Raw genomic sequence first — 26570 nt, 5'->3', positions numbered from 1 at the left:
GCCGCACAGCTTGCGCCCTGCACACACCCTAAACATGGGCAAATCAGCTGATTGCAGGCTGGGAAGCTTCCCATAGATCGCCACATATCCGGCGCCCGGTCACTCTTATGCCGCGTACACACAATCAAACTATCCGGCGGACTTGCTCCGGCAGACCAGAGTCCGCCAGACAATCCGCCCATGTGTGGGCTCCGGCAGACTTTTTTTTCCCAAAAGTCCGGTGGACTTAGAAAGTAGTTTTGACTCAAAAATTGTCCGCCGCATGTGTGCTAGTCCGCCGGACTTTTGAAATGAACGGACTACTTTCGCGCACACGGAGAAAAGTCAGTTTATTTTGAACGCAGTTCCAGGTAGCCAGGACTAGCACAGGAGGTCAATGTCGCCGCCTTCGGCGGCGAGATTGACACGTCGCTGGACCCGTCACCTAGTATGGACTTAAAGGGGAAGCCCTACGCCAAAAAAATAGCGTGGGGGTCCCCCCAAGGTCCATATAAGACCCTAATCCGAGCACGCAGCCCGTCCGGTCAGGAGGGGGTGGGGACGAGCGAGCGCCTCCCCCTCCTGAGCCGTATCAGGCCACGTGCCCTCAACATGGGGGGGGTGCTTTGGCGAAGGGAGGCCTGTGCGGCCCCCCCAGAGCAAAGCACATTGTCCCCATGTTGATGAAGACAAGGGCCTTTTCCCGACAACCCTGGCTGTTGGTTGTCGGGGTCTGCGGGCGGGGGCTTATCGGAATCCAGGAGCCCCCTTTAATAAGGGGGCCCCCAGATACTGGCCCCCCACCCTATGTGATTGAGTATGGGGTACAATGTACCCCTACCCATTCACCTGTGAAAAAAATGTAAAAAAAACTAAAAAAAATTACAACACACGGGTATAAAATCATTTATTGCACAGCTCCGGGGGTCTTCTTCCGTCTTGGGGGGTCTTCTCCCCGGACTCCTCCTCTATCTTCTGCTAGCTCTTTTACTAGCGGAGGAGCCCGGCTTTCTTCTTTGTCGCCGCCCGGGGATCTTCTTCCAACTTCGGGGGTCTTGTCCCCCTCTTCGGTTCTTCTTGCCGGGCCTCCGCTTTCTTCCTTTAGCTCTTTTACTAGCGGTGGTCCGGTCTTCTGTCACCGCCTCTTCTTCCAACTTCGGGGGTCTTGTCCCCCTCCTCGGCTCTTCTTGCCGGGCCTCTGCTCCTTCTTCCAGCTCTTTTACTGGCGGTGGCCCGGTCTTCTGTTGCCGCTTTCGCCGACTTCTCTTCTATTCTTCTCTTCTTCTTCCTTGAGATGTTAACTCGACGCTGCCTCTGGCCGTAATGACAGGGACATGTTGCGAGGCGATTTATATAGGGACAATGGGCATTGTCACCAGGTGGTGTCCCCGCCCATTATGATGTCACAGTCCCAGCATCCTCTGGGACTCTCCAAGTTCTGCCTAGCGTCACTGATCTCTGCTCCCTGTGATTTGAGCAGAGATCAGTGATGTGTAAAACACAGCCATGCCCCCCACAGTTAGCAACATGCCCCTAGGACACACTTAACCCCTACACTGCCACCTAGTGGTTAACCCCTTCACTGCCAGTGTCATTTACACAGGAATCTGTGCATTTGTATAGCACTGATTGCTGTATCAATGACAATGCTCTGACAATGTCAGAAATGTCCGATGTGTCTGCCATAATGTTGCAGTCACAATAAATCACTGATCGCCGCCATTACTAGTAAAAAAAAAAATTATTAATAAAAATGCCTTAAAACTATCCCCTTTATTGGAAACGCTATAACTTTTGCCAACCAATCAATAATCGCTTATTGAGATTTTTTTTACCAAAAATATGTATCGGCCTAAACTGAGGAAAAAAAATTTTTTTTTATATATTTTTGGGGGATATTTATTATAGCAAAAAGTAAAAGATAATGCGTTTTTTCTAAATTGTCACTCTTTTTTTGTTTATAGCGCAAAAAATAAAAACCGCAGGGGTGATCAAATACCACCAAAAGAAAGCTCTATTTGTGGGAAAAAAAGGACGTCAATTTTGTTTGGGAGCCACGTCGCACGACCGCGCAATTGTCAGTTAAAGCGACGCAGTGCCGAATCGCAAAAAGTGGTCTGGTCTTTGACCAGCAAATTGGTCCGGTCTGAAAGTGGTTAAAGAAGATACACTCTGGTGTGAATGCAGCCTCAAGAAGCTATTTGAAGATACGCGCCGGAACTATTGAGCGCTTTCATTCATTTTCAAGTTTAGCAGGCCAGGATTTACCAAATGACAGTTATTTTTTAATGTATACCTGCCATTTTGCTTTAAAAAAATAAAATAAAATAAAGAACCCAAGTTCAATTCAAGTTTTCATATTTTAATTTTTGTCCACTGGCGTGGCTTGGGTATAAATGCTGACAAAAATGCAGCCTCAAGAAGCTATTCGAAGATATGTGCCAGAACTATTTAGTGCTTTCATTCATTTCAAGTTTAGCAGGCCAGGATTTACCAAATGACAGTTATTTTTTAAAGTATACCTGCCATTTTGCTTTAGACAAAAAAAACAAAAAAAAAACGAACCCAGTTCAATTCAGGTTTTCATATTTTAACTTTTGTCTACTGGCGTGGCTTGAGTATAAAAGCTGGAAAATTAAATATGTTGTATTTAAATGAAATTTATTCAAAATGAATTATTTTTAGATAATAAAAGCGGCTACTGCAAATGAAGATAAATAATATAGGCAGTTTGTACTGCAACTTCATTGTTAACTTAGAAAAACTATTCAGCACAAAAAGAAGGTAGGGAAGGTATTCTCTGACTTTATTTATTTATTTTTTAACCACTTCAGCCACCAGAAAGGTTTTACTCACTTCTTGACCAGGCCATTTTTTGCGATACGCCCTGCAGCAATAAATGTACGTGGGGCCGTCCGGAATTGGTAAAAGGTAATGTGTCCTAGTTTTGCACATATTTTCTTTGGTTATTTATCCAAACAGTAACATACTTTTTGCCTCTCTGTATATAAAATACTGCATGTAAGTAGGATGTAGACTTTTTTTTTCCAAGAACATGGAGCTCTAGGCACTTTTCATTGCTTCCTCCACCTATCATGTGCTAAAGAAAAAAAGCTTGTTTATACAGATCATAAATCAAGGTAAAATTTACACGCTGTCTATGAATCAGAGCAGTGACTCAGCCCTCGTCACATAGCTCTGTACAAAGTTTCGGTGACAAACAGGAATGGAGGAGCGCAGCTTTGAGGTAAGATTAGCTGAACTGAATGTGTTCTCCCTTGAGAAGAAAAGATTAAGGGTGGATATGATCAACATGTATAAATATATAAGTGGGCCATATGATGAACTATTAATTTTCAGGTCATCACAGAGGACAAGGGGGCACTCTATGTCTGGAGGAAAAGTGATTTAACCTCCAAATACAGAAAAGGCTTCTTCACAGTAAGAGCTGTGAAAATGTGTAAAAGTCTCCCTCAAGAGCTGGTTCTGGACAGCTCAGTAGATTGCTTTAAAAAAGGCCAGGATTCGTTCCTAAATGTAAAAAATATAACTGGATAACAACATTTATAGATAAAGTTGATCCAGGGAATATCCGTTTGTCCCTTGGTAGATCTGGAAGGAATTATTTTTCCCCTGCTGGAGCAAATTGGACTATGCTTTATTGGGCTTGTTTTCCTTCCTTCGGATCAACTGGGGGTATGGAGCTGTTTATATTAGGGATGGTCTCGATGTTCAAATTGAACGTTAGTTCGACTCGAACAATGAGTGTTCATTTGTTCGCAGACCAACCGAACATATGGGTGCCATGGAGTGCCCCATAATGTACTGCGTGATCGCAGTGCATTGACAGCTGCTGATTGGCCAAAGCATGCACCTGAGCTGAGCTTACACGGTGGCCTTATGTAGTGTTATACATGGAGGAGATTGAGAGAAATTGAGATAGGTCTTCAGGGAGTTCCATCAGACATCACGGACATCGTCGCCACAGGACTACTCCCCCCTTCCCCAAGTGCCTCCGTCTGCTAACGAAGGGAAGGGGGGAGGAGTCCGGTGACATCGAAGTTCTGATTGAACGTAATGCGTACGGGGGAGGAGCGACGTATGATGTCACCCACTGCTGCTCTACGGAACTAACATGATTGTTGGCTTTACATGCTGTGTTTTTATCATCTTTATGTGAGTAGTTTGTGCTTGAACACAAAAATTAAATTTTATACTTAAGCGGTGAGCACTTAGATCTTTTCTTTCTACCCATGACCTGACGTCCTTGCTGAGATCTAAAGAGACGTGAGAAAAGTTTATGGTCCAAGTTAACCCTTTTGATACCCGCATGCATGACCACCTGTTTGCACAGGGGTCCATGCCATAAGGTGAGAGTGATTAGTTAGACCGGAGGTGGAGGGATAGTCACGCTACTGTGGAAAAAAAAATTACTTACGTTAGTGCTGTTTGAATTTAAAACGTATTTGTATGAACTGTGAAGTTAAGTCATGGATTGGGGAAACTAACTAGTGTTGGGTGATTGTATATAGTGTATACCACATTTACCACTGACTAATGCGGAGTTGCAATGCAAGGAGATCATCTAAAAGTAGTTGGATCTGTATGTGCGTTATAATTAATCGAAATTAGTCGATTAATCGATTAAAAAAAAAAAATTAATCGAACGCGAAAATTTTAATCAGTAACAACCCTAATATGTATATATATATATATATATATATATATATATATATATATATATATATATATACATATACAGTGCAGTCAGTGAATAATATATATACAGTGCAGGCAGTCTAGTAGCCATACAGTATCTACAGTGCAATCGGTGCAGAGTATATAATACAGTGCATTAAAGTGGTTAAGGGGAACCCTATAGCAGAATTAAGAAAGAAAACGCCATGGGGTCCCCCCCAAAATCCATACCAGGCCCTTCGGTCTGGTATAGATTTTAAGGGGGACTCCACGCCAAAATAAAATAAAAAAACAGTCCCCAGATCCCGCCACCCTATGGAAATGGGTATTGGGTACATTGTACCCCTACCCATTCACCAAAAAAGTGTCAAAAAGTAAAAACCACAACAGACTTTTTTTCTTTTTTTAATAAAGGTATTGTGAAAAGTGTCCCACGATGTCCATCCATCTTCAATCATGCTGCCCAATTGACCAGAGAAATAGAAGAAAAAAAAGCTCTGCATCGATGGGAGGCCTCCCGGTGACTGCTGTCTCTTGGCTGTGACAGCTGTTAAGCAAGAGCGGGGCCACCCGGTGATGTAACCGAGTGACCTCGCCCCCTTCTGATGTCATGTGATGTCACGTGACGTCGGATGGGGCGGGGTTATCTGGTTATGTCAGTGGGTGGCCCCACCCTTGCCTATATATGAGCTGTCAAAGCGAAAAGGCAGCAGTCACCGGGAGGTTTCCAATGGTGGAGTTTTATCTTTTTTTTTCTATTTTTCGGGTTTACTTTTTGACACTTTTTTTGGTGAATGGATAAGGGGACAATGTACCCGATTCCCATTCACATGGGGGGGGGGGGGTGGGATCTAGGGGCCCCCTTGTTGAGTTGAGAAGAATCTTAATATAGCGTGATCTTACCCCAAAGGGTCCTGACACACACAGCAAAGATCCTGGAAAGAGAGGGCCCAGGGACCAGAAACAGCACAGAGTGGCAGAAGGGTAGAAAAGAGAGACTACGCAGGAAACGCCTGCATTTCTGTTAAAGGTGGCTTCCAGATTTTGATAAGCCCACCACCCGCAAACTCTGACAACCAATGGCCAGGGCTGTTGGGAAGAGGCCCTTGTACCCATCAGCAAGGGACCCTAAAGCTCCCTCCCCATGTTGTGGTCAAGCATCCTGGTATGGTTCAGGAGGGGGGTATTCGCTTGTTCCCCCTTTTCTGGCCTGCCAGACTGCTTGCTCAGATAAGGGTCTGATATGGATTTTGGGGGGACCCCATGCCAATATTTATTTAAAATTTTGGCATGGAGTTCCCCTTAAAATCTATGCCAGACCCAAAGGCCCTGGTATGGATTTGGGGGGGGGGCCTACACGTTTTTTTTTTTAATTTTGGCGTGGAGTTCCCCTTAAAATGTGAACTGGGGGGGGGGGGGGGGGTTTAACCACGCTGATTTTATCCTTGATTTTCCATCTATATTGCCGGGAACCGGAAATTCATTACAGCCACGAGCAAGTTTAAATGACATGTTTCATTTTTATTGTTTCATTTTAAGCATTATTAAAATCACTGCTCCTGAAAAAATTTATGTTTTAAAAACTTTTTGTTGCATTGATAAATGTATAAATGTCCCCTAGGGCAGTACCCGGGTCCCCATACACATTTTATGGCAATAACTTGCATATAAGCCTTTAAAATGAGCACTTTTGATTTTTCATGTTCATGTCCCATAGACTTTAATAGGGTTTGCATGTTCACTAAAACGTTTTGCCTGTTCGCATATTCTAGTGCGAACCGAACTGGGGGATGTTCGGCTCATCCCTAGTGTATATGGAAGTTTTCGATTTGTGTAGATATTGTGTAGATATTGTTTGATATAGATAGATACTTGTATAGATGTTAATGGGAACCCCACGTAAAACAAAGTGTAGGGTTCCCCCTAAAAATACATATTAGACCCTTATCCCTGATGAGGGACTTGTATAGATGTCAAGAGGGACCCCACGTAACAACAACAACAAAACAATAAAAATGTAAAAAAAATATATATAATTCCACGGCAGACCCTTCTGGTTTGGCAGCCCACCTTGCCCCCATGTTGATGAGAGCAAGAAACTGTCCTTCACAACTATTGCCTGTTTGTTGTGGGGGGGGGGGGGGGTCTACGGGCAGGGGCTTATGGGAATCTGGAAATTTGGAAACCTCCTTCAAAAATAAGGGGACTCCCAGAAATCAGCCCTTCCTCCCAACTTGAATGAGTAAGTAGTAACAGAGCCTCTACTCATTCACAAAAAAAATGTAAACTGTAAATAAAGACACACAATTTTGGCGAAAACAAATGTCATATTTTGTAAATGTCATTGCCCAAATATGGCCCTTTGAACTTTGTTTTACAGCTCATTCATAGAGTGTAGGCCACAGAATGGAGCCCACAGTTCCCTTGGCCTTTTGCAGTAGAGAGAACTCCATGATAAGAGATCTGGTCACATGACTTTGACTTCAAGACTCTTAAACACTGCAGTGTTTTATAAACCCGTGGTATCTTTTTTTTAGGCAGTATTACAACATTACCACAGTTTTTTTTTTTTTAATAGACCCCTCTCATCGATAAATATACCCTGTGAGAATAGAAATTCTCACATACATAGGTGCAGACTCTAGGGCTGTCCATGTGGCTTAACTTCCTAGACAGTCGCTGATTTATTGCAAGCATACAACCAGTGAAGTCTGAAGTTATATGAATATATATATATATATATATATATATATATATATATATATATATATATATATATATATATATATATATTCAAGCTTAAACTTTAATGGCCTTTACGAAGCTGAGGAGTTCAATTATAAAATTTATATGGGGGCGCAAGAACCCCTGAATTTCTTATGCAACTCTCGAAAGGGGGAAATTAGGAGGGGGACTAGCGGCCCTGAATTTTAGGAAATATTATCAGGCAGCAGTAATTTCACGATTGGTGGAATGGGTGTACGATAAGGGGGATAAAGGGTGGGTAAATATTGAGAAAGCACAAAGTGGAATTAATCTAGGAAAAAGGGTTTGGATACCACGGGCATATTGTGAATTAGGGGGTGGCACTAATCCACTAACTATCAATCTGTTTAAAATAAGGGATAAAGTGGGAAAATTAAATCACTGGCATTATAATTCACCATTGATTTCTTTATTAGACACAAGTTTTTTTAAACCAGGGAAGGAGGAATAAATTTATTTTATGAGGTGGGCTAAAAAGGACCATATTTTGTAGAAAGAAGTGATGAATGGTGATAGACTTTGCACTTTAGAAGAAATAAGACAAAAATGGGGGTATAGGAATTTAGATAGTTGGAGATACGCACAAATTAAGCATTTTGTTCAGACCCTGCCCCGACCACTTCGAGGGGGTGAGGATTTAAGACACATCGAGAGAATCCTCTCCTCCCCGGGATGTAGGAAACAAAGTATGTCCAAAATATATAAAATCTTAGGGGAGGAAAAGGAATCAAGGGAACCGCCATTCTTGAAAAAATGGGAGGAAGAGTTGGGCACTTTGGGGGATAAGGAGCACAGAAACAGGATCCTAAGAATAGTATGTGCAACATCCAGGGATAATAGGTCAGTGGAGATGTCATATAAACTATTGGCAAGATGGTATATCGTCCCACAGAGAGCGCATAAGAGAAGAGCAGATATATCAGCATTGTGTTGGAGGGGTTGCAGTGAGGTAGGAACCTTTGCACATCTATGGTGGGATTGTGAAAGGATTCGGGTTTATTGGGAGAGAATAATAGATAACATCTTTCAGATAACAGGTGAACAAGTAAGGAAGGAGCCGTGGACATGTTTGATTCATGATGCTGATAAAACGCTAGGGGAATATAAAAGAACATTAATTCCTCACTTACTGAATGTAGCTAAAAGCCTAATCCCAAAGAGATGGGGTGTCCCCGAACCACCATCTATGAGGGACTGGTTAGGAAAAACTGAGTGGCTGATAGGGATGAGCTTCGTGTTCGAGTCGAACATACGTTCGACTCGAACATCGGCTGTTCGCCCGTTCGGCGAATTCCGAACGTTATGGGCCGTTCACGGCCCACAATGCACTGCGTCATCGCAGTGCATTGCTGGCTCATGATTGGCCAAGCATGCACTGTGACCCCGCATGCTTGGCCAATCACAGCGCCAGCAGCGAGGAGAGCCATGATTGGTCACAGGCAGCATGCCTGTGGCCAATCATAGCTCAGGCTGTGTAGTACACGCCCCACACTATATAAGGCCGCCAGCGCGGCGGCCTTGTGTAGTGTGTTGGCATCTGAAGCAGTTAGTGGGTGTTCTGTGTACCTTCAACACAGTATACACCGATCGTTATCGGCCGATTTTCGATCTTGCTCTTCTGTAGTGGTTGTTGTCTGCGTGCCCTGACCGCAGTATACATCGCTATATTCACCTCACCTATATAGCTAGTGATCTATCTTTTATAATAGAGCTTGCAGTCAGTAGTGTTAGGAGCTTGTGTGTGCTGTCTGCGTGCTCTGTACCCAGTACACACCGCTATATCCACCTACATAGCTCTTCTCTATTTGAGCCATCTGCCATCTGCAGGAGTTATTGGAAGTTGTGTGTGCCTCCAGCACAGCACAGTATACATCTGAATACACCTTTATCTCTGGTGTTCTATAATAAAGGCATCTGCAGGAGTTAGTGGATGTTTTGTGCCTCCAGCACAATATACACCTGTATCTACCCTTTATTGCTGTTCTCTAATAGAGCCATCTGCAGGGCTTAGTGGGTGTTGTGTGACTCCATTACAGTATACCCCTTTATCTCTGGTGTTCTATAATAAAGGCATCTGCAGGAGTTAGTGGGTGTTGTGTGCCTCCAGCAAAATATACACTACCCAACTGCTGTTTTACCCAACTCCCTTCAGGCCATTACCATGTCTGGAATGCCAGCAAGGAGAGGCAGACAGGCGCGAGCCGATAAAAGAGGGCAAGCAGGCTCTGTGTCTAGAGACAACAGTGCTGGTCGTGGACGCGGTGCATTGTCATCAGCACGTGGCCATGGGACACGCTTGTCCTTCTTTTCGGCAGCTGGACATGTTGAACCGCAACATGCCAACGACTTGGTAGAGTGGATGACCAAGCCCTCTTCATCCTCCTCATCCTCTCTCACCCAATCTCAGGGTACTAGCAAAGCAGCTGCCAACGCATCGTCTTCCCTCGTCTCAATGTCATCATCAGTGACTCCTTCCCTAGACCCACCACGTCCTCCTGAGGAGTCTCCTGAACTCTTTGAGCACAGTGTTGGGCACATGCTCCAGGAGGATGCCCAGTGTCTTGTAGGCTCTGATGATGACACTCAGCTAGAGGAAGGCAGTAGCGTGAATGCAGAGAGAGAGGATGCTCAAGAAGGACAGCAATCTGGCAGTCATGTTCCACAAGCTGCAGCATATTGCCAGGTTTGCTACAGCGATGAAGAGGGAGGGGATGATGAGGGCACTGACTCCACGTGGGTGCCTGGTAGGAGAGAGGAGGAGGAGGCACATGTCCAACGAGGCAGGATGCCCTCCGGGGGCCAGCTTAGGGGCAGCACACCGACTGAATCACACCGCAGAGCTCCGCCTGTGCAGGGCGCTGCCTCTGCGCGTTATTCTAAAAGTTCTTTGGTATGGGCCTTTTTTGAGATGAGTGCATCAGATCGCACCGCTGTTATTTGCAACATATGTCTCAAGCGTATCTCGCGTGGCCAAAACATCAGCCGCTTGGGCACCACATGCTTGACCAGACATATGTTGACCTGCCATGCAGCTCGTTGACAAGCATACCTCCAAGACCCACACCAAGGAACGCTCCTTGCTCCTCATCAGCTGGCATCTCCAACCCCACTGGACCTTCAGTCCTCTCTGAAACCTGCTCTGAGAGGAATGAAGGTGTAGAATTAGGTGTGTCACAGCCAAGTGCTTCCGGGCACTCTGCTAGCAGTACACCCACGTCCGATTATAGCAGGCAAATGTCCCTGCCCCAGCTGCTGGACCGGCGAAAGATGTTCACTCCCAGCCATCCACATGCCCAGCGGTTGAATGCTAGCTTGGCTAAATTGCTAGAACTTCAACTGCTGCCTTTTCAGTTGGTAGACTCGGCCCCCTTCCGTGAGTTTGTACAATGTGTGGTTCCTCAGTGGCAGGTCCCCAAACGCCACTTTTTCTCACGGAAAGGCGATTCCGGCTCTCTACCAGCATGTGGAAGGCAATGTCCTTGCCTCGCTGGACAGGGCGGTCAGCGGTAAGGTGCATATTACCGCTGACTCATGGTCCAGCAGGCATAGACAGGGACGTTACCTGTCTTTCACGGCCCATTGGGTCACTCTTCTGGCAGCTGGGAAGGATGCAGGACAAGGTGCAGTAGTGTTGGAGGTTGTTCCGCCACCACGCCTCCAAAATGATACTATTGGTTGTGACACACCTCTCTGCTCCACCCCCTCCTCTTCTTCTTCCTCCATGGCCTCTTCCAGTGCTCTGTCCTCAGAACCAGCGGTGCTCCGTAGGCGTTCCAGGGGCTACGTAAGTACACAGGCAAAACAATGCCATGCCGTGCTTGCGCTGGTTTGTTTGGGTGACAGGAGCCACACTAGGGCGGATGTTTTGTCAGCTCTGCAGGGGCAGGCCGAGAGGTGCTTAAGCCAGGAATGGTGGTTTGCGACAATGGCACCAACCTCCTCTCCGCCCTCCGACAGGGACAACTGACCCATGTGCCCTGTGTAGCTCACGTCCTTAACCTGGTGGTGCAGCGGTTCTTGGGCAGGTACCCCGGCTTACAGGATGTCCTGAAGCAGGCCAGGAATGTCTGTGTGCATTTCCGCCGATCATTTAATGCCTGTGCTCGGCTGGCTGAGCTCCAAAAGGAGTTGAACCTGCCCAAGAACCGCCTTATATGTGACATGCCCACCAGGTGGAACTCAACGTTGGCCATGCTGCAGCGGCTGCACACGCAGCAGAGGGCCATCAATGAGTACCTGTGCGACTACGGCACCAGAACAGGGTCAGGGGAGCTCGGTTTTTTCTCACCACACCAGTGGGGCATGATCAGGGATGCATGCACTGTCCTGTCACCGTTTGAGGAGGCCACAAGGATGGTGAGCAGTGACAGTGCATGCATCAGTGACACTGTACCTCTTGTCCACCTCTTGGAGCATACGCTGCGTGGAATAATGGACAGGGCACTTGAGGCAGAACAGAGGCAGGAAGAGGAGGACTTCCTTGCCTCTCAAGGCCCCCTTTATCCAGACAGTGTTCCTGCTGTGCCACCCATCACACAGGAAGAGGATGAGGAGGAGGAAGAGGAGGAGGAGGATGATTGTGTCAGCATGGAGGTGGAGGCTGGCACTCAGCATCAGCAGCAGCAGTCTTGTAGGGATGATTTACAGTCCCAAAAAACACGTGGACTTGTACGTGGCTGGGAGGAGGTAGCTGCGGATCATGTTGTCCTTAGTGACCCAGAGGACTCCGGACCAAATGCCTGAGCTAACCTACGCTGCATGGCCTCCCTGATCCTGCAAAGCCTGCGGAAGGATCCTCGTATTCTTCGGATCAAGGAGAGGGACCATTACTGGCTGGCCACTCTCCTTGATCCACGGTACAAGGGTAAGGTTGCCGACCTTATCTTTCCATCGCAAAGGGAGCAGAGGATGAGACATCTCCGGGAGGCCTTGCAGAAAGGTCTGTGCAACGCGTTCCCAGAGACTGGGAGGTTACAAACTCCTGGTCCTGAACAACGTGTTGCTGAGGCATCGGTCAGAAGGAGCGGTGGAGAAGGTGGCCGTCTGACTGATGCTTTCAGACAATTTTTTAGTCCGCAGCCCCAAGGTATGATCGGTTCCAGCAACCATCGCCAGCGTCTGATTTACATGGTGCAGGAATACCTAGGGGCAAGGTCAGACTTGGACGCCTTTCCCACCGAAAATCCTCTGGCTTACTGGGTCTTGAGGATGGATCACTGGCCAGAGCTTGCACAGTATGCAATTGAGCTACTGGCCTGTCCTGCATCCAGCGTTCTTTCGGAACGCACCTTCAGTGCTGCTGGTGGCTTTGTTACCGATCACAGGGTGCGCCTGTCCACCGAATCAGTTGATCGACTGACCTTCATCAAGATGAATCAGTCTTGGATCACCCACAGCTACCAAGCACCTGAAGCTGATGTAACAGAATAATTTTTTTTGAAATATCACATCCCTTCAAGACTGCCTATGCTGATGCTGAGTGACTGTCCTGTTATGTTAATTGTCTATCCTCTTCCTCCTCCGCTGATATGTTGGAAGAACATTTCTGGTTCTGGGTGATGCTATCAGCCCAATTTTTCTGCCCCTGTTTAACAGGGGCGTTTAATTACAATTTTTGATGCAATGCTTTGCAGCAGGGCTAATTCCTCCAATAAAAATAGAGTATATGGGAGAGGTTGCAGTGTGGTGGCACCAGCACCAGTGCCTAAGGCCCAATTTTTCAGCCCCTGTTTAACAGGGGCGTTTAATTACAATTTTTGATGCAATGCTTTGCAGCAGGGCTAATTCCTGCAATAAAAATAGAGTATATGGGAGAGGTTGCAGTGTGGTGGCACCAGCACCAGTGCCTAAGGCCCAATTTTTCTGCCCCTGTTTAACAGGGACATGTAATTACAATTCTTGATATAATATTTCACAGAAGGGCCCATTCCTGTGGCCACCCAGAGTAACTGTGAGGACTTATAGTGTTGTGGCACCAGCGCCACAACCACCAAAGGTCAATTTTTCTACCACTGTTCAACAATGGCATGTAATTACAATTCTTGATATAATCGTTCACAGCAGGGTGCTCCAGCGCCCACCAAGAGTCACTTTGAGGGCTTACAATGTTGTGGCAAAACCAACACCTTGTTCCGCCATTTCTGCAGAGCATATAGGGCAGGCCCCTACTTTCAAACATCCAACTTACAAACATCTCCTAATTGCAAACGGAAGGAGACAACAGCAAGTGAGATGAAAAAAGATGGACGACAAAACAAATTATACAGGGGTGATAACCCTTCCCTATGTTTTCCAAAAAGCTTAAAAATAGTTTTTTTGACTGGAGCTACACTTTAAAAATGTACCAGTTGAAAATTACAAACAGATTCAACTTAACACAACAAACCTACACAGTCCCTGTCTTGTTTGCACCGCCTGTATACTGCTGTTCTGAGTATATAGGGCCTGGGGGCCACACGCATTTCCTTTTTTTAATATGGGTACTGGGTTCCCCTTAATATGCGTACAAGACCCAAAGGGGCTGGTAATGGGCAGGGAGGGCTACCCATGCCATTTTTCTCAATGATTTTCAACCATATTGCAGGAACCAGATATAACATTAAAACCGCAAGCAGTTTTAAATTATGTTATTTCCGTTTAATGTCATTTTGTGCAGGGACTGTTCTAAACACGGGAAACACGTGGCACTTCACAGGCATACTACAGACACCTCCCAGGCACCATATTTAAAGGAATATTTCACTTTTTTTTTTCACTTTAATCGTCATTAAAATCAGTGCTCCCGCCAAAACGACCATTTTTAAAAACATTTTAGCCATTGACCCATGTCCCCTGGGGCAGGAGCCAGGCCCCCAAACCCTTTTTAGGACAGTATCTTGCATATTAGCTGTTAAAATTAGCACTTTTAATTTCGAACGTTCGAGTCCAATAGACTTCAATGGGGTTCTAAAGTTCATACGAATTTGGGGTCCGTTCGAAAGTTCTGGTGCGAACCGAACCGAGGGGTGTTCGGCTCATCCCTAGTGGCTGAGATCAATGGAGGAATCAATATATAGAAGTGAGGATCAACTGGAAATTTATTATAGTATCTTGGGAAAATGGTTGGAATTTAAGAAGACAAGGGAATATTTTATAATGAGTGAGATTGAGGGGGAGGGAGTGGCGAGGGGGAGAGAGAGAGGGGGGGAGGACGGGGTGAGGGGATGGGAGTGGAATAATAAAGAAATAGAATGGGTAAATGGAAAAATATATTTTCTAAAATGTGACTATTTGTGATATAATAGATTAATTAAATAAATAAAGAATAATGAAGAAGAAAATGGAAAAAGGAATGCACGTGATGTGAAAGCAGCACAGCCAATAAGTAAATGGTGGCGATAAGTAGACGGGACTCAATTGATGAGGGCGTAGGGTATGTCACAAACATGTCGACGAGAGGAAATGCCGTGCTACATACTGATGCATAAAAAAAAAAACTTTAATGGCATCCCAATCTCATGCCTTGTACACGCGATCGGACATTCCGACTACAACAAAATCAGTTGGATTTCTTTCCAACGGATTCTGGCCCAAATTTGTCTTGCATACACACAGTCACACAAAGTTGTCGGAAAATCCGATCGTTCAGAACGAGTTGACGTATATCACGTACGATGGGACTATAAAGATGGCAGTAGCCAATAGCTTTCGTCTCGTAATTTATTCTGAGCATGCATGGCACTTTGTTTGTAGGAATTTTCTACACACGATCGGAATTTAAACAATCGGATTTTGTTGTTGGGAAATTTTAGAACAAGATCTCAAACTTTGTGTGTCGGAAATTCCGATGGAAAAGACACACGATCGGGATTTCTGACAACACAGTCCGATCACACATTTTCCATCAAAAAGTCTGACCGTGTGTACAGGGCATTAGTCTGTAGGCTTCAATATTGAGTATGCCCAACTTTTGCAGCTATACCAGCTTCAACTCTTCTGGGAAGGCTGTCCACAAGGTTTAGGAGTGTGTCTATGGGAAAGTTTAACCATTCTTCCAGAAGTGCATTTGTGAGGTGAGACACTCATGTTGGATGAGAAGGCTCGCAGTCTGTGCTCTAATTCATTCTTAAGGTGTTCCATTGGGTTGAGGTCAGGACTTTGTGCAGGCCAGTCAAGTTCCTCCACCCCAAACTCACTTATCCATGTCTTTATGGACCTTGTTTGTGCACTGGTGACCAGTCATGTTGAAACAGGAAGGGGCCATCCCCAAACTGTTTCTACAAAGTTGGCAGCATGAAATTGTCCAAAATGTCTTGGTAAGCTGACGCTTTAAGAGTTCCCTTCACTGGAACTAAGGGAACAAGCCCAACCCCTGAAAAACAACCCCATACCATAACCTCCCCTCCACCAATTGATTTGGAATACACCAGTTTTAGTAAATCTCCCCCATTGTTTAACACCTGTTGCTTAGATTAGTGTTATTGGTGCAGTATTGCATTATGTTATTTATATTTATATTTTACCTCTAAGTAATAAAGCTGCTGATACTGCCGCATGTTAGGATAATAGGTTAGATAGGCAGAGCGCAATAATATTGTACGTCATATTGCATATTAATAGTTCATATTTAGATTCATCTTAATTACATAAAAAAAAAAAAACTTGTTTACAGATTTTAATAGTACAATCTCACACAAAACTGAATTGCACAGTGGGGTTATACCCCCTGCTCCCCCCCCATACCTCTTCTACAGGTCCACATGGATATTCAATTAGGGAGAGAATTTGAAAGCAAGCATTCTTTGCTGTGCTTTTTGTTTCATAAACCTACGATGCTCTGTGAGTTCTGGGTCCGGGGTTTACCTCTATTAATTTTTTTGTAAAACATTAATATAGCGAAGTAGATATAAACTTTTAAACGTTTCCTTTATACCATATGCTTTTTACAGATGATGCCACCCAAGACATAGGCGGGAAGCCAGGGTGCATTATATCCCCTTACTATTACTCCAGGCAAATAAGTAGGTAATTGAAAGACCTTTCCAGTAGAGGGAGGTAACTGGGTGTCACTTATGCCACGTACACACGACTGGACTTTTCAACTGACTAGGTCAGACGGTCTTCCTGACGGACTTTTGGCAGAGGTCTGACAGACTTTCTGAATGAAACGGACTTGGCCACACACGACCGGACTAAGTCCATTCGAAAGTCAGTTCATTTTGAATGTGATGACGTAAACGGGACTAAACAAGGAAGTTCAATAGCCAGTAGCCAATAGCTGCCCTTGCGTCGTATTTGGTCCGTCGGACTAGAACACAGACGAACGGTTTTCCTCATTTTGATCAGATAGATTTAAAACATGTTTTATTTCTAGGTCCGCCGGACTTTTGGGGAAAAAAAAGTCTGCTGGAACCCACACACGATCAAGTTGTCCAACGGATTCCGGTCCACCAGGCCAAGTCTGCCGGAAAGTCCGATCGTGTGTATGCAGCATTAGATGTTGCTCCATCAACAATAAGGAAGTGTTCCCCACTGCTACCAACAATATAAGATAATTTTCTACTGCAGTCATCTCATTATCACTATAGATATCATACAATTGTGAAAGTGTTCAATCAGTAAGTACAGAATTGCAATACAATCAGACAGTTATATTAACCACTTGCCGACCGCCGCACGACGATGTACGTCGACAGAATGGCACGGGCAGGCATATGGGCGTACATGTACGTCCCTGCCTTCCCGCGGGTGGGGAGCCCGATCGGGCCCCCCCCCGGTGCCAGCGGCGGTCGGACTCCGTGCAGGAGTGACCAGGGATGAGGGGGCGGCCATTCATTCATGGCCACCCCCTCGCGATCGCTCCTGACGAATGGAATTGCAGCATTGCATCACTTCCTCTCCTGTAATGTAAACACAGACAGAGGAAGTGATGTAATCTCTCCTCCGTGTTGGTATTTTTCGTTCCGGCACCGAGGAGAGAGAATCGGTGAGTTGCACCAACACTACACTATACAGTAGAACATGCCAGGCACACTTTCACCCCCCCTTCACCCCCCCCGATCACCCCCCCAATTACCCCTTCACTTCCAGTCACAGTGACACCAACTGCATTTAAAAAAATATATATATATTATTGCATTGGTGTCATTTGTGACTGCAATAACTGTTAGGGCAGTTAGGGTTAGCCCTCTTTAGCTCTAGGGTACCCCCCTAACCCCCCCAATAAAGGTTTAACCCCGTGATCTACCCCCGTCGCCAGTGTCACTAAGGCTGGGTTCACATTGCAGCAGTTTATGAGAACGGATGTGATTCGCACCGCACTGCAGTGCAAATCACATCCGATCTCTGTGTGATGCGAGTTCAGCCATACAGATAGTATGGCTGAATTCGCATCGCACCCGCCGCAAACTCGCATGGGACCCTTTTTTTGGTCCGCAGCAGAATCGGATCGCATGGGTGTTCACACCATGCGATCCGATTCCTGTCCGAGTTTACAGATCGCACTGCGATATGCGAACTGATCTGGGGGTGTCATTAACATTTCACTGACACTCCCTGCAGTTCGCATAGGGCAGTGTGAACTGCTGCCGGGAGGCATGCGATGTGGGAAAACGCTGCAGATTCGTGGCATTCCCGCATTGCTCCAGTGTGAACCCAGCCTAATAAGCAATCGTTTTTCTGATCGCTGTATTAGTGTCACAAGTGACGCTAGTTAGGCAGGTAGGTATTTAGGTTCGCCGCAGCTTTTTATAGCGCCAGGGACCCCCATATACTACCGCATAAAGCCCCCTGATTGCCCCCTAGTTAACCCTTTCACCAGTGATCACCATATAACTGTTACAGGTGACGCTGGTTGATTAGTTATTTTTTTATAGTTTCAGGGCACCCGCCATTTATTACCTAATAAAGGTTTAACCCCCTGATCACCCGGCGGGTGATATAAGTTTGAGGGTCAGATAAGGTCTGCGTCGCCCCAGGCAGCGTCAGGTTAGTGCCAGTACCGCTAACACCCACGCGCAAAGCATACACCTCCCTTAGTAATATAGTATCTGATCAGATCTATATTAGCGTCGCCAGCAGTTTAGGTTTCCCAAAACGCATTGTTAGATACCTGCTAGCACCTGCGTTTAGCCCCTCCGCCAAGCCCAGCCCAGCCCACCCAAGTGCAGTATCGATCGATCAATGTCACTTACAAAACACAACACACATAACTGCAGCGTTTGCAGAGTCAGGCCTGATCCCTGCGATCGCTAACAATTTTTTTTGTAGCGTTTTGATACAGTCGCTGACAGCCTAGGTGCTTTTTTACCTGTGAGTCTCACTAGTGTACCCCTAAATTTAGGGGTGTCTACTTTCCAAAATGGGGTCATTTGGGGGGGGGGTTGTGCCATCTTGGCATTTTATGGCCTTCAAAACTGCGATAGGTACCCTATCCCCGTACTCAGGAGAAGCAGCAGAATTTATTTTAGGGTGTCATTTCACATATGCCCATGGCATGTGTGAGCAATATATCATTTAGTGACAACTTTGTGAAAAAAAAAAAAAGTTTGTAATTTTCCCGCAACTTGTGGCAAAATATAAAATATTCCATGGACTCAACATGCCTCTCAGCAAATATCTTGGGGTGTCTACTTTCTAAAATTGGGTCATTTGTGGGGGTTTTGTGCCATCTTGGCATTTTATGGCCTTCAAAACTGTAATAGGTAGTGAGGAGTGAAATCAAAAATTTACACCCTTAGAAATCCTGAAGGCGGTGCTTGGTTTTCGGGGCCCCGTACGCGGCTAGGCTCCCAAAAAGTCCCACACATGTGGTATCCCTGTACTCAGGAGAAGCAGCAGAATTTATTTTGGGGTGTCATTTCACATATGCCTATAGCATGTGTGAGCAATATATCATTTAGTGACAACTTTGTGAAAAATAAATAAAGTTTGAAATTTTCCCGCAACTTGTGGCAAAATATAAAATATTCCATGGACTCAACATGCCTCTCAGCAAATAGCTTGGGGTGTCTACTTTCTAAAATGGGGTCATTTGTGGGTGTTTTGTGCCATCTTGGCATTTTATGGCCTTCAAAACTGTGATAGGTAGTGAGGAGTGAAATTACAAATGTATGCCCTTAGAAATCCTGAAGGCGGTGCTTGGCTTTCGGGGCCCCGTACGCGGCTAGGCTTCCAAAAAGTCGACCACATGTGGTATCCCCGTACTCAGGAGAAGCAGCAGAATGTATTTTGGGGTACAATTCCACATATAACCATGGCATGTGTGAGCAATATATCATTTAGTGACAACTTTGTGTAAAAAAAAAAAAATTTTTTTTTTGTCATTATTCAATCGCTTGAGGCAAAAAAATAAAATATTCAATGGGCTCAACATGCCTCTTATCAATTTCCTTAGGGTGTCTACTTTCTAAAATGGGGTCATTTGGGGGGGTTTTGTACTGCCCTGCCATTTTAGCACCTCAAGAAATGAGATAGGCAGTCATAAACTAAAAGCTGCGTAAATTCCAGAAAATGTACCTTAGATTGTAGATGTGACAACTTTTGCGCAAACCAATAAATATACAGTTATTGACTTTTTTTTTACCAAAGACATGTGGCTGAATACATTTTGGCCTAAATGTATGACTAAAATTGAGTTTATTGGATTTTTCTAATAACAAAAAGTAGAAAATATCATTTTTTTTCAAAATTTGCAGTCTTTTTACGTTTATATCGCAAAAAATAAAAATCGCAGAGTCAGTCAAATACCTTTAACAGAAAGCTCTATTTGTGGGAAAAAAAGGACGCAAATTTTGTTTGGGTACAACATTGCATGACCGCGTAATTACCAGTTAAAGCAACGCAGTGCCAAATTGTAAAAAGACCTCTGGTCATTGACCAGCAAAATGGTCCGGTCTGAAAGTGGTTAAACCTGCGTATAACTTTACTATAACTATAAATTTCCTGAAACCATAACTGTTTTATTAGTTACAGACTAAACCGACGGTCTAGGCATTTTCCCTAGCATAATTTGAGAACTACCATTTTGCATCCTGGACAGGGACACCAAGTATTTTCCTATCCATACAAGGCAAGCTTTATGCATAGCATACATTTTAGCCCTGTGTTGATTTCCTGTGAAATATGAAATTAAGTGTTTGTGCTTGAAGCTCCAGCTGATGCCTTCTTCAGCATTTCGGGTTCATGATCTTGCATACGTAATAGAAGCTAATGTAAAGTAGCTATGGTTAGATGGATCCGTTGACCCATACACGTATGACTGATAAGAGAGCAGGGGTCAGGATTACGTAATAGACAGAATTCAGGAGGCAGGAGTACAAAACAGTGGATTGTTGACCTATATACAAATAACTGGTAAGTAACCTGTCTGTATAGAAAACACAGACGCAGGAGTTATTATTCCATATTTACTACTGCAAAGTGACTGTAACAATGAAGAAAACAGACAGCTCTAAGGTATGTCCTGCAATGGCACTTCTCCTTCATGGAAGTGTCCTAGACCTAGAATACTACACAGTGCTGGAACATCTTAACAGGCTACAACCTTTGTGGAATCTGCAACCGTCTGTTGCAGACTGCAGCACTGCTCTCATACTTGACAGTTGTATCAACTGTTCCAGATATTCAGTATGTTGTAGTTCTGATCTGCTCTACCACCTGCTCATTGAGAAGGCTGTAACCTTAAACCAGCTTAGAACATTTGTGGTCAGCTTATACAATATTTGCTAGACAGAAAGAACGGTAACATCCCCGAAATTGGGGTCAGAGGGCGCTGATCACCCCTGGTATGTTATAAACAAAAAAAGAAAATGGTGTCCCCGGAGTGGGGCTTTTTACCAGCAGAGTTTAACCTGTACAGTATAAATAACATTGACATGTAGAAAGTAGACTAATATTGTAAATGTTTATTAATAAAAAAGAGGATAAAATAAGTGACGCAGTGGTCAAAGACTGGGCTCCACTAGATAGGTAAAAGTGTATGGTATTACATGTAAAAACAGAAATACACATATACATATAATTGTGATGCTTGAAGCATAGTATCAATACAATAAGAGATATATGCGTATAGATAGTAAAAGCCCTTTACGCGTTTCGACCCTCCCAGGGGTCTTCTTCAGAAGGTTACTATCTATTATGAAAAAAAGAAAAAAGAAAAAAGAAAACAAGCATAAATATATATCACAATACATGATGCACTGTGTTGTACTAAAAATAATCTGCTGTAGGCAGAGTATATATCAAAACATTTGTAAGATTACACAGTTAGCAATCAAGTGATACATATTATAACAATAGATACCTATATTGATCACAAAGGAAATCCTCTTTTAAAAGACCGGACAGGATTCCGTGCATTCTCCCATAATCTTCATGGATGTGCCGACCTTATGTGGATGGAAAAAGATGGCTGGCTCTACCCAAAACGGGGGAAGAGCAAGGAAAATGGATCCAAAGGGTAAAAAGCTTGCAAGGGATCACATCCCTATTACCACCTCCAAAACACAATAATGGAGGAAGGTATGGGTATGGGTGAACGGGATTAGGAGAGAGGGCGACCTACAGAGAAGGAAAGGATATAAGACATATGTATATATATATGTATATATAGAGAGGGGCCCTATTTAGAAACTATCACCTCTGTATGGAGAGATAGAACATGCCCGCATGCAGTGTCAATAGTATACACACGTCGAGGATACACATATGTCAAGTGAATCCTGCCATTTCAGGGTGGGATATTTCACTCAGTTAGAGTGTGAGCAGATGCCCAAAAGTCATGTCATGTTCAGTTTTGTTTGGCACCAGTTTGTAGTCACTTCACCCCTTTTTCCCTTTCCTTTTCTTTTTCTTTTCCTCTCTCGTCCTTTGTCCTCTCCCCTTTCCCATTTTTTTTGCACATGGTGTTTCGGTCTGGCGTTGGTCTTTCTTTTGGGCATTTTTCTTTTGGGCATCTGCTCACACTCTAACTGAGTGAAATATCCCACCCTGAAATGGCAGGATTCACTTGACATATGTGTATCCTCGACGTGTGTATACTATTGACACTGCATGCGGGCATGTTCTATCTCTCCATACAGAGGTGATAGTTTCTAAATAGGGCCCCTCTCTATATATACATATATATATACATATGTCTTATATCCTTTCCTTCTCTGTAGGTCGCCCTCTCTCCTAATCCCGTTCACCCATACCCATACCTTCCTCCATTATTGTGTTTTGGAGGTGGTAATAGGGATGTGATCCCTTGCAAGCTTTTTACCCTTTGGATCCATTTTCCTTGCTCTTCCCCCGTTTTGGGTAGAGCCAGCCATCTTTTTCCATCCACATAAGGTCGGCACATCCATGAAGATTATGGGAGAATGCACGGAATCCTGTCCGGTCTTTTAAAAGAGGATTTCCTTTGTGATCAATATAGGTATCTATTGTTATAATATGTATCACTTGATTGCTAACTGTGTAATCTTACAAATGTTTTGATATATACTCTGCCTACAGCAGATTATTTTTAGTACAACACAGTGCATCATGTATTGTGATATATATTTATGCTTGTTTTCTTTTTTCTTTTTTCTTTTTTTCATAATAGATAGTAACCTTCTGAAGAAGACCCCTGGGAGGGTCGAAACGCGTAAAGGGCTTTTACTATCTATACGCATATATCTCTTATTGTATTGATACTATGCTTCAAGCATCACAATTATATGTATATGTGTATTTCTGTTTTTACATGTAATACCATACACTTTTACCTATCTAGTGGAGCCCAGTCTTTGACCACTGCGTCACTTATTTTATCCTCTTTTTTATTAATAAACATTTACAATATTAGTCTACTTTCTACATGTCAATGTTATTTATACTGTACAGGTTAAACTCTGCTGGTAAAAAGCCCCACTCCGGGGACACCATTTTCTTTTTTTGTTTATACAATATTTGCTATCCCTGAGTATATGCATTACCTAGTCATATTTCCCTATAATTATAACTGCTTTTTAAACAAGTATTTGTTAACTCATTGCATGTGTGCTATTGTCAACAGGATCAAAAAAAAAAGTGCCTTGAAAAAGTATTCATACCCCTTCAAATTTTCCAAATTTTGTCATGTTACAACCGAAAATGTAAATGTATTTTATTGGGATTTTATGTGATAGACCAAAATAGCTCAAGCTCTGTCAAATTGGAAGTTCAAAGCTTGGTAGTTTTTTAAAAAAAACCTAACCCTGCTTTAAGCTTCTCCACAACTTTATCCATGACATGTCTGGATCCCTTTATGATGCTGTTTATTCACTAAGGTTCTCTAACATACCCCTGAGGGCTTCACAGAACAGCTGTATTTATACTGAGATTAAATTACACAAAGGTGGACTCTTTTTACTAATTAGGTGACTTCTTAAGGCAACTGGTTCCACTAGATTTTAGTTAGGGACATCATAGTAAAGGGGACTGAATACAAATACAAGTTACACTTTTCAGATATAATTATGTGCCCCTTTGTGTTGGTCTTTCACATAAAATCCCAATAAAATAAGTTTATGTTTTTGGTTGTAACCAGTGGCGTAATTATAGGGGTCGCCAAGATCGCCATGGCGACCGGGCCCCTTGCTGCAGGGGGCCCTTGAGGGCCCCCTGTACTCTTCGATAGCGGGGGAAGCTGAGAGGAGCTCCCCGATCATCAGCCGAACTGAAATTGGCACTATGCAGGGAGCTCCTCACATTAGGCTAAAGTGAAAGCACAGTGTGTGCTCTTTGTCTCCCCCTACAGTGCAGTACCCGGCAGGAAGAGCCAAGGTAAATGTCTGCCGTTTTTTTTTTTTTATAAGACTAGCTACTGTATTTGTGTTTATATGTGTATGCATGTGTGTGTGTGTGTGTGAGCATGCTTGTATGTGTGTGTGTGTGTGTGAGCATGCTTGTATGTGTGTGTGTGAGCATGCTTGTATGTGTGTGTGTGTGTGTGTGTGTGTGTGTGTGAGCATGCATGTATGTGTGTGTGTGCATGTGTGAGCATGCTTGTATGTGTGTGTGTGTGTGAGCATGCTTGTATGTGTGTGTGTGTGAGCATGCATGTATGTGTGTGTGTGCATGTGTGAGCATGCTTGTATGTGTGAGCATGCTTGTATGTGTGTGTGTGAGAGCATGCTTGTATGTGTGTGTTCATATATTATTATTCAGGATTTATGTATGTGTATGTATGCATGTGTGTGTGCGCATGTATGTGAGTGTGCATGTATGCATATGTATGTATGTGAATATGCATGTGTTTATCAGTGGCAGTGCATCCAAAAGGGTGCACAGGTACCGCCCCCCCTCTCTCCACCCACCCCCTCTATGACCAATAGATAGATTCATGCATAGCATAGCATGAATCTATCCATGGCGACCGCTGCCACCCCCATATTTAGGTGTCTGGTCCCTTTTGGGGTGCCTGAATTACAGCGGCGGGGGGTGTTTTTGCAGCACCTGATTAGAGCCATAGGCTCTAATAGGCTTCAAAATAGGTGAACTGTGAGCACCATGCTTGACGCTCAGAGTCCACCCAGGTGTGTTAGAAAAGTGAATTAATATTCACTTTCCTAACACTGAACCGCCTCTCCACCAATCAGGTGTGCGGGTCTGTTATCCGTCACCTGATTGGCTGAAACGATAGGCGCGGCTATTGGACGCCTATCAGGAGGAGAGGACGGGAGATGAGGATGGCAGGAGATGCATGGAGGACCCCGCTCATGGCCGTTACCCTCTGCCCCACCAAGACAGGGTAAGTGGCAGGCAGACAGCTAGCGGGCGGTGGGGATTCACAGTGGCAGCATTTGATGGGCATACCAACAGCATTTGATGTGCACAGTGGCGCCATTTGATGGCCACTTTGGCAGAGCTTGATGGGCACAGTGGCAGAGCTTGATGGACACAGTGGCAGCATTTGATGGGTACACTGGCAGCATTTGATTGGCACACTGGTGGCATTTGATGGGCACAGTGGCAGAGTTTGATGGCACAGTGGCAGAGTTTGATGGGCACAGTGGTGGCGTTTGATGGTACAGTGGCTGCAATTGATGGGCACAGTGGCTGTAATTTATGTTTTTTTCATAATTTTTCAGTTTGCTTGCGCCCCCCTAAAAATGTTGAGCACCAGCTGCCACTGGTTTATATGTGTGTGCATATGTGCATTTATATATATGTGTGTGTGTTTTTATATATGTGTGTGTGTGTGTGTGTGTGTTTACATGTATGTATGCACATTTTATGTAAAATGCCATTTCTCCGAAAAGCGATCCATGCTCAGATCGCTTTTCAGAGGCATTTGACAGCCGGTAGAGAGGCAATATGTTGCCTACTGACCACCTGTTTTAACCCCTTAAATGCATCATCACTATGCTGCAACTGCATGCAATGCACACAGTTGCAGGAGGGTTGGAGTGCAGCCCTATTCACCTAGGGGTGAACTTCAAGGGTGCCCTGACTGGAAAAAGATTGTGAAACACCGACATAGAGGAACTGATCTCTCCATTTTCCTCCTGCAGCCGCTGAATGCCTGTGAGTGGGAGAGGAGGAGAAGCGGGGGGGGGGGGAAAATGGAGAAATCGGTTCCTTTATATACGGCCACCCACTTGGGACTGGGCCCTGGTGTTCCACCATCGGGCTCGGAGATAAGAGCCCTGTCCGGAGGTGGGGGGGGGGGGGGGGGGGCCTCCATGGTTTCTTGCATTGGGGCCCTGAAGGTTCTAGTTACTCCACTGGTTGTAACATAACAAAATTTGGAAAATGTCAAGTGTAATACATCATTTTTCAGGTCACTCTAAATGAATGTTAGTATTCACCTTATTAAAGATTGTAATGTTTATAGCAGGGTTTCTCAACCAGGATTCCCTTGGGTTCCTCTAGAGCAGTGATGGCGAACCTTGGCACCCCAGATGTTTTGGAACTACATTTCCCACGATGCTCATGCACTCTGCAGTATAGTTGAGCATCATGGGAAATGTAGTTCCAAAACATCTGGAGTGCCAAGGTTCGCCATCACTGCTCTAGAGGTTGCTAGGGGTTCCCTGAGCAATGGTCAATTTCTGCCTCTCAAGTAAGTTCTCAAGGACACCATTGATCGTTTTAGTTATCTGTAAGGGGGTAATTCTTCCCAATAACCACAAGTGTAA

The 26570-nt window shown here is 44.4% G+C and overlaps 1 protein-coding gene across 1 annotated transcript in view; it reads right to left on the bottom strand.

The window, feature by feature from the left end:
- Positions 1–26570, bottom strand: part of CRYBG2 (crystallin beta-gamma domain containing 2) — a 191079-nt gene that overhangs the window by 92151 nt on the left and 72358 nt on the right. The gene's annotated exons all lie outside the window — the stretch shown is intronic.

This window comes from Lithobates pipiens, unplaced genomic scaffold, assembly GCF_037356315.1.
Source record: "Lithobates pipiens isolate NorthernLeopardFrog02 unplaced genomic scaffold, aLitPip1_a1.2 Scaffold_16, whole genome shotgun sequence".
Classification (NCBI taxonomy): domain Eukaryota; kingdom Metazoa; phylum Chordata; class Amphibia; order Anura; family Ranidae; genus Lithobates; species Lithobates pipiens.
The sequence above is the reverse complement of the archived record's forward strand: the minus strand, read 5'-3'. Positions and strand labels throughout refer to the sequence as shown.